At 43.2% G+C, this 12,840-nt stretch overlaps 1 long non-coding RNA gene across 2 annotated transcripts in view; it reads left to right on the top strand.

Annotated features, from left to right (window-relative positions):
* The window catches only part of LOC128342417 (uncharacterized), a 30,793-nt gene that overhangs the window by 9,665 nt on the left and 8,288 nt on the right, over positions 1-12,840 (top strand). For both annotated transcript variants that reach the window (XR_008314968.1, XR_008314969.1), the window contains exons 2-3: positions 300-2,034; positions 3,631-3,731. This is a non-coding gene — a long non-coding RNA (uncharacterized LOC128342417). The remainder of the gene's footprint in view (positions 1-299; positions 2,035-3,630; positions 3,732-12,840) is intronic.

The raw sequence follows: 12,840 nt of genomic DNA, 5'->3' as shown, positions 1-12,840 counted from the left end.
GGCCAAGACGAAGCTGCAGCTCCAGAGGGGCCGTTGGAAGCAGAAGAGATGGGTGGTGAGCAGACAAGTCCTGAGCTGGAAGCAGAACAACCATTTACACCTCAAGAACAAAGGCGTGACAAACACCACCAGCAGCTGCAGCCATTAAGGCAAAGTCAGCATCTTCTTAACAGATGAGATAAATGCTGAAATCTCCAACAGCTGGCTGGGGGAGGAGAGCCATTAATCAAGCACTATAAATTAGCCAGCAGATAACATCCAAGCTTTGGTAAGCAATGTGTTGTTTGGGTTTGTTGCAGACCAGTCTTCAGCTGCTTGGATTTCTCAGCTCCTTGTCCAGACCCTTGAGACCCTAACTCATGCTGCTTTAGACCTGGTTCCTGAGCTGTTTCCTGCGCTGTTTCCTGGGCTGCTTCACCTTGCCTTGAGACCTCCCTTGGTGATGCTGTGGACCTTAGGCTCAGGACTCTTGGAATCTGGTGAGCGACCTAGGTGAGGGGAAGACTGTTGAACTTGATACTTGCTAGTGATTTGTTTCTCTTGTGCTTTGTTGCAGATGCAGAAGGATCCCAGAGCTACTGGCTTTGTTAATGGTGACCTTGGACCAAGCCTTGGAAGGATGAGCTCGTGACAACTGAATCCCTATGAGGATTCATTACACACCTTCATTTATTTTATTCATTTTGACTGTCTTGGGACAGTACCAACTGTCAACCAATGCCATGTGCCAGTGACACCCCTCTCCCACCTGTAAGGAAGTGGGGTACAACTCAGTTTATGTTTTAGGAATTTTTTCAAGTGTTTAGACTCTGGTGTCTAATAACCTTCCTTCATAATGAATCCCTATGAGGATTCTTTACATACCAAAGAGTTTAAACACATCAAAAAAAATTCCTAAAATATAAACAGAGTACCTAGTGGCTTGTGGGTAGTTGGCATGTGGGATGCCATTAATTCCCCACCCCACCTGCAAAGCAGTGGGGTCAAAATGAACAGAAGAAATGAAGGTGTGTAATGAAGACACCAAAGAATCTAAACACTTCAAAAATTCCTAAAAAATAAACTGAGTACCCCAGTGTGGGGGGGGTGGGATGGGGGTGTAGTTGACAAATGGCAATTGACAGTTAGCACTGTCTAATAACAGTCAAAATGAATATAAGAAATGAAGGCATATAATGAATCCTCATAGGGATTCATTCTGAGGAAATGTTATTAGACACCAAAGAATCTAAACACTTCAATATTCCTAAAAAATAAACTGAGTAACCTACTACCTTGCAGGTGGGGGCAGAATGTAGTTGGCACATGGAAGTTGACAGCTGGCACTGTCCAATGACAGTAAAAATGAACAGAAGAAATGAAGGTGTGCAATGAATCCTCATAGGGATACATTATGAGGAAAAGTTATTATACACCGAAGAGTGACTGCACATATTGCTCCATAACTCCACTTCTACAAGGGCTAGAGCTTAGCTCTTTAAAAAAAATTAAAGCTGGGGGTCTATGTTAGAGTTAGGATAGGGTGACTACAATTCCCCATTATTTCCTATGGTGGAAATATACAAAACTAGTAAAAACAAAAGAAAATAATTAAAATCAACCAAGTGTCAAACTGCCTTGAAATTTGGGTGGTAGGTGGCACCCATGGAGACTTACCCACCACCCCAATTTGGTGCCCCTGGGTCCTGTACAAATGGTCTGAATCAATCTGAATTGAATCAAATTTAAATAGAATCTGGGGTAATTCAGGAGGACATATTTGGACACAAAACAAATTGGGGTGATTCAATCCAGGCACAATTTGAATTAAAAATTGATTTGTGCACATCCCTATTGTCTACTCTGAGGCAGTGGCTCTTTAGGACTTTAGGAAGTATTTGGATTCTTCCCTCAGGGTTCACACTGGTGCTCTCTTGGTCTTAGACTGCAGGGGAGGGAGTTGCTTCACTCACTGCCTCCTCCTGCTGGACTAAACCTTCCTTCGTCTGGGATCTCATCAGAGGGCCCAGACCCCGCTTCAACACTGTACAGTGGGTGAGTGACAGACTGATTGTAAACCACCTTTTGTCATTTCTGTTTGTTGTGTAAGCCATTATTTTGGTACCTTCACTGGCAGTGAAGGTTCAGCAGACTGTTCAGTGCCACACATCCCTCCTCAACATCTTCTTGCTCTCCCCACCTTCTGGGCTGTATCCCAGTAGGATAAATGTGAAAGGACCAGCTATATACTGTGGATGGTTGATGGACTGATGCCACACTTACTGAAGCTGACATGTAGTGGTTGCTGCTGTTGTGATCTTTTTTGCTTTGTTCTGCTGGCTTAAGTCCCTGCTTCTGCGAGGTCAGATACTTCCTAATCCTTTACTTATTCCAAACACTGGATCTGAAATTGTGGGAGGGGGCTGGTTTCATCTGCCCTAACTCGGAAGCACAGAACTATGCAGTGCTTTAGACTGGTTCTGATCCACTATCATAATCAGGAGAAACAAAATTGAAGTTTCCAAAGAGAAAAAGAGTGTTCTCCCTCATCTTTATTATGTAATAATAAATAATAAATAATAATCTCAAGCAGCTTAACATTGGCATGGAATAGAAGCCACCCCACCATAGGGATGCCATTCATTTCTGGGGTCATTTTTCTCCCAATTGAGTTATACTGGGGATGGGATAGAAACCACCCCGCCATAGAAAGCTCATTCATTTGGGGGTAGTTTTCTACTCCATAATATTTTTATTAATAACATAAATATCATAAGTGGTGAGGGGCCATACTTGTGGATATATCGGGTACCAGAGGGAAGGTAAGAGTCTGACAACAAGAATATAGTTGGGAGTGCAGTGGTTTGCTTGTTTACACAGCGGGGGGGGAAATCCACCCAAAATCTGGATGAGGGTTAAACAAATTAGCTGAGAAAAATGAAAAAGAAATATAGGAATACATCCATCAGGATAACCTAGGACTCCCTCCCATGTTCTTGAATTGGATTAATATTAAACGGCAAACATATGAGTTCTAAAGAGGTGGTGGCTATGGATGTGCCTAAATCATTTGGGTGCCTCATTACAGAGGCACTGAAATGATTTGAGCTGCCTCAGCAGAATCACTGGGGGGGGGTGCTTTAAGGTTTAAGCTTTGAGGGGGGTGAAAGTTTTAAAAGGAGGCCTGCAGGTCTTATCTGCTCCTTCACGGCCCCCCGCCATCCCCCTGTGGCACTGTCAGTTCAAAAAAGCTGCACAGCTAAGCTGCAGTGCTGTTCCCTGCAACCTGTGCATGGCACTGGCATGCACACAGCCACTGTGCATGCTGGGAGCAGCACTGCAGCTGTACCACGTGGCTTTTTAGAACCAACAGTGGGGGCCAGCAAAGGTGCAGGTAAGACCTGCAGGCCTCCTTTTAAAGCTTCTGTGCTCCGCCCCCTGTCCCTCAGCAGCTTCATGAATTGCTTCGTGCACATCCCTAGTAGTGGTTCTTATTAAGTGCTGTCATCTTGTTTCAAGATGGTGAATCCCATCATGGTATTCAAAGCCCCCATCATGTGTTGTGAATTTGGTTCATATCAGTCTGTGAATATATGAGTGCTAAGCTAAGAATTCATTTAACCAGGTTATCTGGTAATGTTATATTTCCAGATAATATAAATCCTGCTCTTTTATATCTTGCTCCTCCTCCAAGGAGCCCGGAGTGCTGTACGTGGTTATCCCCATGTTCATTTCCACAACAAGCCTGTGAGGTAGGTTAGTTATTTTTAGTAGTTTTAATTTTTTTTGTTTCATTTTGTGTTTCATTTTAACTAATTTGTATTTTTCCTTTAAAAATATATTTACATCTTTATGGTTTTTGAACTTTAATCTCTGTATACCGCCTTGACTTGCTCCTCCAGATCCTTGCCATGGCAGTGCATGCGTGGAGGCCATTTGCATGGTCAGCAACACTAGTTCAAGAGATTCTGGTCAGTCTGACCAAACCGGTTTGCAGACACTGGTCCTGTCCAAATTTGGACTGAACCACGGAAATTGGTGCTGCACACACACCTAATTTGTCCCCCCTCCTTCAATTATAGCAATGCCCCTGGAGGCAGTAGATTATTGAAAACTAGAAAATCTTCAGCATATTCGTAATGCTGTACTCTAAAATAAAGAGGGGGAAATGCTGACCTTTAATTTTATGTTTAAATATAATTGATTCAACTTACATTTTTACAAGCCACAGGCATTTTCTGTGTCATTTGTACAGTACATCTCTCTTTGGAAGCGGGGGAACCTCCATAAGGTTTGATTTTTGATAATGGTGATCTTCCTCCCATGGGATTTTAAGTCAGAGTAGAGACACTTGTGGACTGATGGTTATTTGTTCCTGCCTGCAGCCATACATCCTTTACATACAAACTCTACCATGCAACTCTGAGATTATTAGCACAACGTTTTAGCTGAGTGTTTTCTCAGCAGAATTACACCCTGAGATATACAAGCCAAACTTTTTATCAAAGTCAGTGGGCTGTTGCTCATACATATCCAAAGGCAAAGTTTAATCCTCTCTTTTAATTAATGAATACTTCATATAAAGGTCATGAATATGTAAATATTCTTTTTTGAGAAACAATGACAGGGTTGTACAGTCTCTGAATTGCTCTGATCTGTCAATGAGCCTTATTACAAATATTTACCAAGATTCAGGGGAAAATACACATTAGACAGCTTGGGATTCTACCATGGACAGTTCTTAGAGAATTTTGTCACAGTTTTAGAATTCTATTGTCGTTCAGAATGAAGCATTGTGCTGCAACTATAGAGATACTGAGTGAAATCCAGCAAACACTGAGGCTATTCTCACGGTCATACCAAATCAGGCTAAGGGAGCCTAGCCTGATTTGGTATGTCTGTGAGAACCACCAGGCTCACAGCCAAGCCCGGTTGTTCTCAAGCGGGGCACCTGCTTGAATACCCCTCCCTTTAGCTGAGGTTAGTGGAGCAAGTGCTCCGCTAACCCGGCTTTTTTTATCATGAGTTGTCGCAGCGTAGTTCCGTGCCACAACAACTCACGAGGAGACCCCCAGCGGGGAGGCTAAATGCAGCCTCCCGGCTTGGGGGGTCTCTCCAGCATGCCCTGTGAACTCTCGCAGGGCATGCTGGAGCTTCTGGGGACCATGCGGCCCCCGAACTCCCCAGCCCCCGCCGGCTCCATAACAGAGCTAGCAGTCAGTCGTGTGGGCGGCTGGTTCAGCCGCCCGCAGCCAACTGACGGGTCATCTGCGAGGAGAGCGGGCTAAGCCCACTCTCCTTGCAAACCCCATCTTGGCGGTTCCCACTGATTGTGGGAACTGCCTCATAGTATTTAATTGAATCCAAGACTAGGTTTTCCCTCTAAGTTATTTGATATTAGAAAGGGGAGGAGGGTCATCTTAAATTCAGAGACCTATTCCTTTTGGTTAAATATTGTAACTAGGGATATGAGAACTGGCTTGAATTCGAGCTGGTTCACACTTGAACCGATTCAGTTTGAGTGGCTCACACTTGGAAGAGGTCCGATTCGGTTTGGGTCCAAACCAATTTGATTAGACTGGTTTGGGCCCAGTTTGGAGCCCTACCGGCAAAGGGGAATCTGGTGAGGATTTTTAAATGCAGTAACAACTTTTGGAAAATACTCACTAAGCATGCTGGTGGCAGCTGCAGCAGCCACAGGGGTAGTGAGGCAGTGGCTTTCCCAACCCCTACTGGCCTCCCTCCCCAGTGTCCAGTGCAGCTCGGACACTGTTTAAGCATTCTCTAGCCTGTTTCAGGCCTCTTGTGCATGCATGGAGGCCATTTATTTGACCTCCGCACATGTGCACTGGCCATTTGCACTACTCGAGTCATGAAATGGCCAGTTAACATGTGCAGAACTCAAATAAATGGCCTCCATGCATGAGCAGAGGCCCGAAATGGGTTGAAGAAGGACAAAACCAGCCCAAAGGGGGGAGGCCAGTGGGGGTCGGGGGAGCTGCACACTTAGTGAGTAATTTTCTAGATTTTTTACTGCTTTTAAAAACACTTTTGGAAGCCCCCACTCCTACTTCCTCTTTACCAGTAAAGGGGAATCTTTGCTGGATTCCCATTTCCAGTAGGGCTCTGAACCGGGCCTGAACCAGTTTAAATTTGAACTGAACTGGGTTCCAGTCTGGAGAGAAGCAACACCAAAGCAGTCTGGCCTGGTTTGAACCCAGTTCAGATTTGAGCCGAGCCGAGAAAACTGGTTTTGTGCATATCCCTACGTATAACCTAAATTTAACCCATATTTTTAACAGGGGTCGTCTTCAATTCAGGGTTGTCTTCTATTTGAGTAAATACAGCATTTATTACTATTGCTAGAACCTACGACTGCAACAGGCCCTGAACCTTGGAAATGCCAAGTAGGATTTGAGGCTGTATAGCAGGGTGGCCAACCTTAGACTCTCCAGCTGTTTCTGGACTACAAATCTCCAGCTTCAATAAATTGTGGCTGGTGAGCATGTGATTATGGTCCAACAGCAGACAGAGAGCCTGAGGTTGGCCACCTCTGTTGAATACTAAACCCCAGCTTTGGCCAAAGGAGAGAGCTACAGAGATGGCAGCCAGAGCAGGAATGAAGCATCTTAAGGGAGCAGGTCAGAGCATGTGTTGCTTAAAAAGCTTTTTAAAAGCTTGCTGGATAATGTGAGTATGTGGGCTTGGCCTCAGTCTAAACATCTGCTGCTGCCAGTAGAAAATTTTTAGTTGTTTTTTTTAACTGCTTCCATGCTCAGTCACTGAACTCTGTCTCTCAAAAAATATCAAAAACTCAGTCGGGAGGTAAATAAAGAGGGCAAGTAGGTGTGTTGTGCGAACAAAAATAACAGGCAGAGATGCTAGTAAAATAGTGAAAAAACAAGGATAGGTTTACTATAATAAAGTCATCAAAAATCCCAAAGAACAGTACAGGAACAAATGAGAAAATTCAGTCAGGCAAGAGCACAATTAAAAAATCTAAAACAAACAAGTTTACTAGCCTTCTGGATTAAGGCCTAGCAGGTTCCAGGAGGCCAAGCTCCCTCACTGCTACTTTCACAGAAGCTTCAGCTCAACCCTACTCAATTAGATTTCGAACCTTGGTGTTCTGGGGTAATTTTGGGGTGTCAGGGGTGATTTCTGGGAGCTCCCCTTCACTCCTGTTACTGCTTCATGGTGATTTGGAGGGATTTTTTTCTATTTTGTACTGTATTTTACGGTCCTTTCATGACTGTGATTCCCCTACCCCCGTTTGCCATTGATTTCAATGGCTCGCCAACCGTAAGGCTTTCCCAGAATGGAACCCTCATGGTTGGTGAGGGATGACTATATACACACCAGCCAAAGAGATTCTTCCCTCAGGCAGCCACAACCTTCTGTCTCTGCCTGGAGACATCCAATCAGAACACTTAGTACCCTTCCCTCCAAAACTCTGCAGCACACGATTTGCTACCTCAGACTTGGCTTTCAATCAGAGGTTGCAACCTTAAAACCCCTGCAGAGCTTAGAGGGAACACAGTCCAACCCAAAGAAAACAATCTACAAATCATAAAAGGAAGGCGTCATTCCTTTGCAATGAGTGATTCTGCTGCTGTGGCAACAGGGAACCTTCTACATTACCTTGTTCCCCCCCCCAAAAAAAACCCAACAACAACACACACACACACAAAACAATTGTATGAGCTGGGTTTACTACAAACTGTTCAACTGAAAATGTTGGTGAATCTTATAATGGCTACAGTTAGCCATTGTCCTTTGGAGTCAGCTGCTTAGCCAACATTTGGTGAACATTTGAAATAGTTTAACTTCTCTTCTTTCTCAAAACACACAGTCACTTGTATGCTCAGCAGTGTGTGTCCCCCAAAGGGCATGCATCTGGGGCAAATGTCCCATTCATCCAGTAAATGGCATAGCCATGTTAATGATGAGAAATTGAGTTTTCAGCTTGTCATATGATACACTCTTCTTTTAAAACATTCACCCTCATTTAATCAGGATAGATAATCAGGATCTGATCTTGGTTATCTATCCTGGTTAAATGTGGTTTAACTACAGTGGTTTGATCAGGATTGCCTAGAAATTCTGGGTTCTCACAATCAGCTCCTCAGGCTCAGTGATCTGCCATGATTGTGTGAATGCAGCCTTAATACAGCACCTTAAAAAGCAACAATTTGGAAGAAAGTAAATGTAAAAGTTTCTTAAGAATTTCTGGACTCTCAGACAAGCCACAATGTAATCTGTGACAGTATTTATTAATGGTCCTGAAGGATGCCAATTAAATTGATCAATAGTTTAATAAACCTTGCTTTAAATATAGCGTCACTTGAAGAACTGGGGGCTCCTTTTTCTTGGAAAAGGGATTTAGATTCTCTGAAAGCATGACATAATTACTCGGGTCTAGACTGGAACAAAAAGCAACGCAGGCACCATAAGGATACTTAAATTCTATAGAAATTAGTGGGTATAACTGCTGAGGATTTGTAGCCAGTGCTTTAGTATTCAAATTATGATGGGGGCATCCTTTAAAAGATCTAGTTGCCAGTAGGTATATGAGCTCCTTGCATTTTGTAGCCCAGGTAGAAAGCTTCTTTGACCTTTTAGACTTTGCAACTTGATTGGGCCAGTGTCAAGATGGCAATGTGCCACTTCCTGTCTGTGCAGTTTGTGGTGTGTGATCTGTGGTGTGCTAGTGACTGCTGGGGATTGATGGGCATTTGGTTTTTTCAAAAGGTTTTTATTTGCTAAGTAACCCTCTCCAATTAAAGCATGTTCTGGGCCTTTTGTGTATGTGACCTGCTTAGGGATCTGTGAAATCCCTTTGAGAAGTTTCACCAGTCTTACCAAAACTCTTCCTGCTTTCTTCAGAATTCTTTAGATGTTGTGCCCAAGTGGGACTCAGTTGCCTCAAATGTTTTACTATTGGTGACATAGTGGCAATCATGGGTGTGCTTGGATGGTTTGCCTATGCAGATTCACCTCCTTGTCCAAGGGCACATAATCTCATTCAAAACCAAGAGCATATGGCAGCCTCATGAGCTGCCTTGTTACATTTTGGAGGCCCACAAACTATAGTCTAGGACATGAGTTCTCAGCCTTGATTCCCCAGTTGTTGTTAGAAGATGTAGTCTAACAACATCAGGAGACCCAAGCCTGAGAATATCTGATCTTGGTGAAGTACTTTACCAAAACATGGCCTAATAGTTTGCTGCAATGCCAAGATGACACATTCTTTAGCACAAGCCTGCACCATCAAACTGATCACAGCCCACAAGCCACACTTTGTAGCCTGTCACGGGCATGACAATACTGCATCCTGACATCCTGCCACATGGTTACAGTCCCAGCAGGCAGCAAAAACAACAAGAGGTTTCTCAAGCCTCTGTCGAACTGCCATACACATTGCCATGCACATCACCGCCTAGAGATTTTTATACTAGGCGGTGTATCAATTCAATCAATCAATCAATAATTGTTGGACACTTGGATCAAAAGGTCACCAGTCGTTCAGGATTGCCTTAGGATAGTTGCACCCAAATGTGTGAAACGGATGCTCTTCATTCTGAGCTATGGCACTGTATAGCACTTCTAAACTGGCCTGCAGTGTTCATCAACAGGTTAGCTACTCTGCCTGCAAACAACTACAATAAAGATTCTCAACTGCTGCTTTCATCAGACTTCAAGAGAGCACTAGACCCACACTCTGGAAATCAGCTGGACAATCACTGAATTGTCTGTACATCCAAGTTCCCTCATAGCAACATTTCACACAAATGCAGGGCATTTGCTACATTCTGCGTAATGCATCTATAACACTTTCTAACCTTTTAATCAATGCCATTTCCATCAACACGGCCCTACCTCTGCATGACTCATTGGAGGGAATTTGTCCATTCCATCTACTGATGACATTTTAAATGGCATACTATCTGAGCCTGTGAAGAATTAGATTGTGTAAAATTTGGTTTTAATTCCCCAAGTCCTTTTTATATACAGGTTAGGCCAGGTCACAAAGTGGCTTTGATGCATCCAGAACTGATGATTAATAACATTTTTAAGGCTTTGATAAGCACATTTTTGTGTCAATACAGATCCTCCCCTCAAAAAAATGTGTGGGGGCTAGTTCTCTTTTGAATTCCCATCAAACTGCTACAGTTGTTTGAAATGTAAGCTCTTTGCTAGAGCATCACAGGACATGTGCCCCATCTAAGCTGTTGCAAGATTTGACTATGTTGGGTTTTTTGAGGAAAAAACAGTAAGGATTCAAAAGTGGCATGTCTGTCAGATTTCTTTCTGAACTCTGTGTATCTATAAAACACAAAAGGCATAGTCACTCTGTCTTGCTATCAGTGTTTCCCCTGAGAGATATTAAGATCCTTTTAAGGGTCCTTCTTCATCTAATATATAACCCCTCTGAGGCATTTTAGCAATTAAAATGAGGGAGTAGATGGTTTCATGCTTTAATTTATACACTATTCAAACATTGCTTAGGCAATGCTTTCATTTGGCTAAATTTTCTTGAATATAATGGAAATTTCCAAGTTTTCTTTTGCAAAACTGCTTGTGAGTTTCAACAGTTGTGCTCCCACTCCCTTTCTGCTCATTAATTAGTTATTAGCATCCTGCAGAAGAAATCATATCTACATGCAGGAAAAAAGGGAAGGTTTGTTTTTGCTTGCCTTTTGGGACAGAGCTTAGCAAATAACACTGACAGATTAAGGCGGGGTAAAAAAAACCACGCAATGTGCTTTTCAAGAAAACATTCAGAAGCAGCAAAATACTCTACCCTTTTGGCAAATTTGGGTGGTGGGGAGGTCATACCTAGGTACTCTCTATTCTTCCTTTCTTTTATAACTATATGTGTGCGCAAATTAAATACACAAGGCAAATGGGCAATGCAGATTCCTATTCCACCCCCCACCCTCCGCCCTTTGCTTCTCTTCCCTTCGTGTTGGTTGCATTCTGGCAATAAAGTCCCATCTTCATACCCATACTCATATGAAGTTGCTTTATATTGAGTCAGGTTTATCAAGTCTAGAATTGTCTATTCTGATTGCCATTAGCTCTCCAACTAAGAAAGAGAGGTCCTTCCTAATGACACTTGCTGTCTGAGTACCTTTTACCTGGCAATGCCAGGGATCAAACCTGGGGCCTTCTGAATACACAGCATTTGCTGTACTACTGAGCCATGACCAATCCCTGTACTCCATTCTGAAGCACTGTATTTATTTATTTATTCATTCATTCATTCATTCATTCTGACATCCAGGTCAGCCATCTAGGGATGCAGTCGAGTTGCTTCCTCAGGCACAGATAATGTTCCCCATGCAGAGAGAATGTTCTTAACTTAGCCAGTGTCTTCCTGAGCAGCAGAGGCGGGGAGATTTTTGCTGCTCTTCCTTGCCCCTGTAAGTGCTCATTGCCTTCCAAAAATATAACCCTGAGGGTCACACAGCCTTCATGGGCTCTGTTGCTTGGCAACACTCTGAGTTCAGAATAGCCATTCTGTGTGGCGACATAGCACAGCTGCATTCCTAGATGGCTGCTCTGGATGTCAGCCCAACAACAACAACAGAAGTGTCTTGGAAGCAAGAGGGAAGCAAAAGGAGAGCATTTAGCAACCTATAATGCCTAACATATTATTTATTTATTTTATATGACTGTCTCCACTGCTGCTTCTTATATTTCGTACTGTGTTTATGCTTGTTTTAATTAATTTTTTAAAAATCAGATTTGTGTTTATATTTTTAGCTCAATATTTTAATGTGTTTATAATCTTGTTTTTTATATTTTATAGTCTTGTTTTTAAATTTTATTGTGAGCCACCTTGGGATTTTCTTAATGAAAGGTGGGGTATAAATTTAACAATAAATAAAATAATAAATAAATAAATATTTCATTAATATACCACCCATCCTAAAGCAACTCAGGGTAGTTTACAATAAAAATTAAAACCTTTTAAAACATAAAATAAAAGCAATTAAAATATTAACATAAAACTTATTTTAAAATAATTTAAACCACTCAAATGTTATTAAAAGCCAGGCTGAAAAGCTGGGTATTTATGGCTCTCTTGAAAGCTTCCAAAGGCCTTTATATTTTTGCGTAGTGCCTTAGAGGCTACGGGTGTACACGAACTGTTCAATGCCGAACCAGTTCCTCTTCAACCAGGCCAGTTTGGGGGCTTGGTCGTGAACCAAACTGGGGGGGGATCAGTCTGTGATCTAATTGAACCAAGCCCCGTTTGAGCGGACCTGTTCGGCATCGAAGGATGGCGGGGGGCAGAGAGAAAAGTAGTTTAAAGCAGGGATTCTCAGCATTGGGTCCCCAGATGTTATTGGACTTCAACTCCCATAATCCCCAACCAAAGGCCGCTGGGGATTATGGGAGTTGAAGTCCAATAACATCTGGGGACCCAACGTTGAGAATTCCTGGTTTGAAGGACTTATTGGCCCAGCATGGCTGCCGGCACTGCCGCTCACCCCACCACTGCCCCAGCCCAAGTGTGTGGTGATCTCTCTTTAAGCAAGCTGCCTGTGTGGCAGTGGCATGGTTCCGGCCTCTGCAGATCCACAGAGGCTGGAACCGCACCATCGAGTGGGTGGCTTGCTTAAAGAAGGATAGCTGCTAGCTTGGGCTGTGTTGGCTGGGGGAGGGGGCAGCTGTGCTGGCAGCGGGGCCGGGCTGATAAATCAGTCAATTTCCTCACCCGCACCAGAATCCCCTTTACAAGTATAGTCACTCAAACTGCCTAACCAGTTCAGTCAAGCGGACCTGACCGGCTGACTGGTTCGACTGAACTGTTTGACCTTAATGATCACAAACCTGCTGTGTACATCTGCT

This window comes from Hemicordylus capensis, chromosome 2, assembly GCF_027244095.1.
Source record: "Hemicordylus capensis ecotype Gifberg chromosome 2, rHemCap1.1.pri, whole genome shotgun sequence".
Lineage (NCBI taxonomy): Eukaryota > Metazoa > Chordata > Lepidosauria > Squamata > Cordylidae > Hemicordylus > Hemicordylus capensis.
Note: the sequence above shows the minus strand (reverse complement) of the source record. Positions and strands in the feature narration are given on the sequence as shown.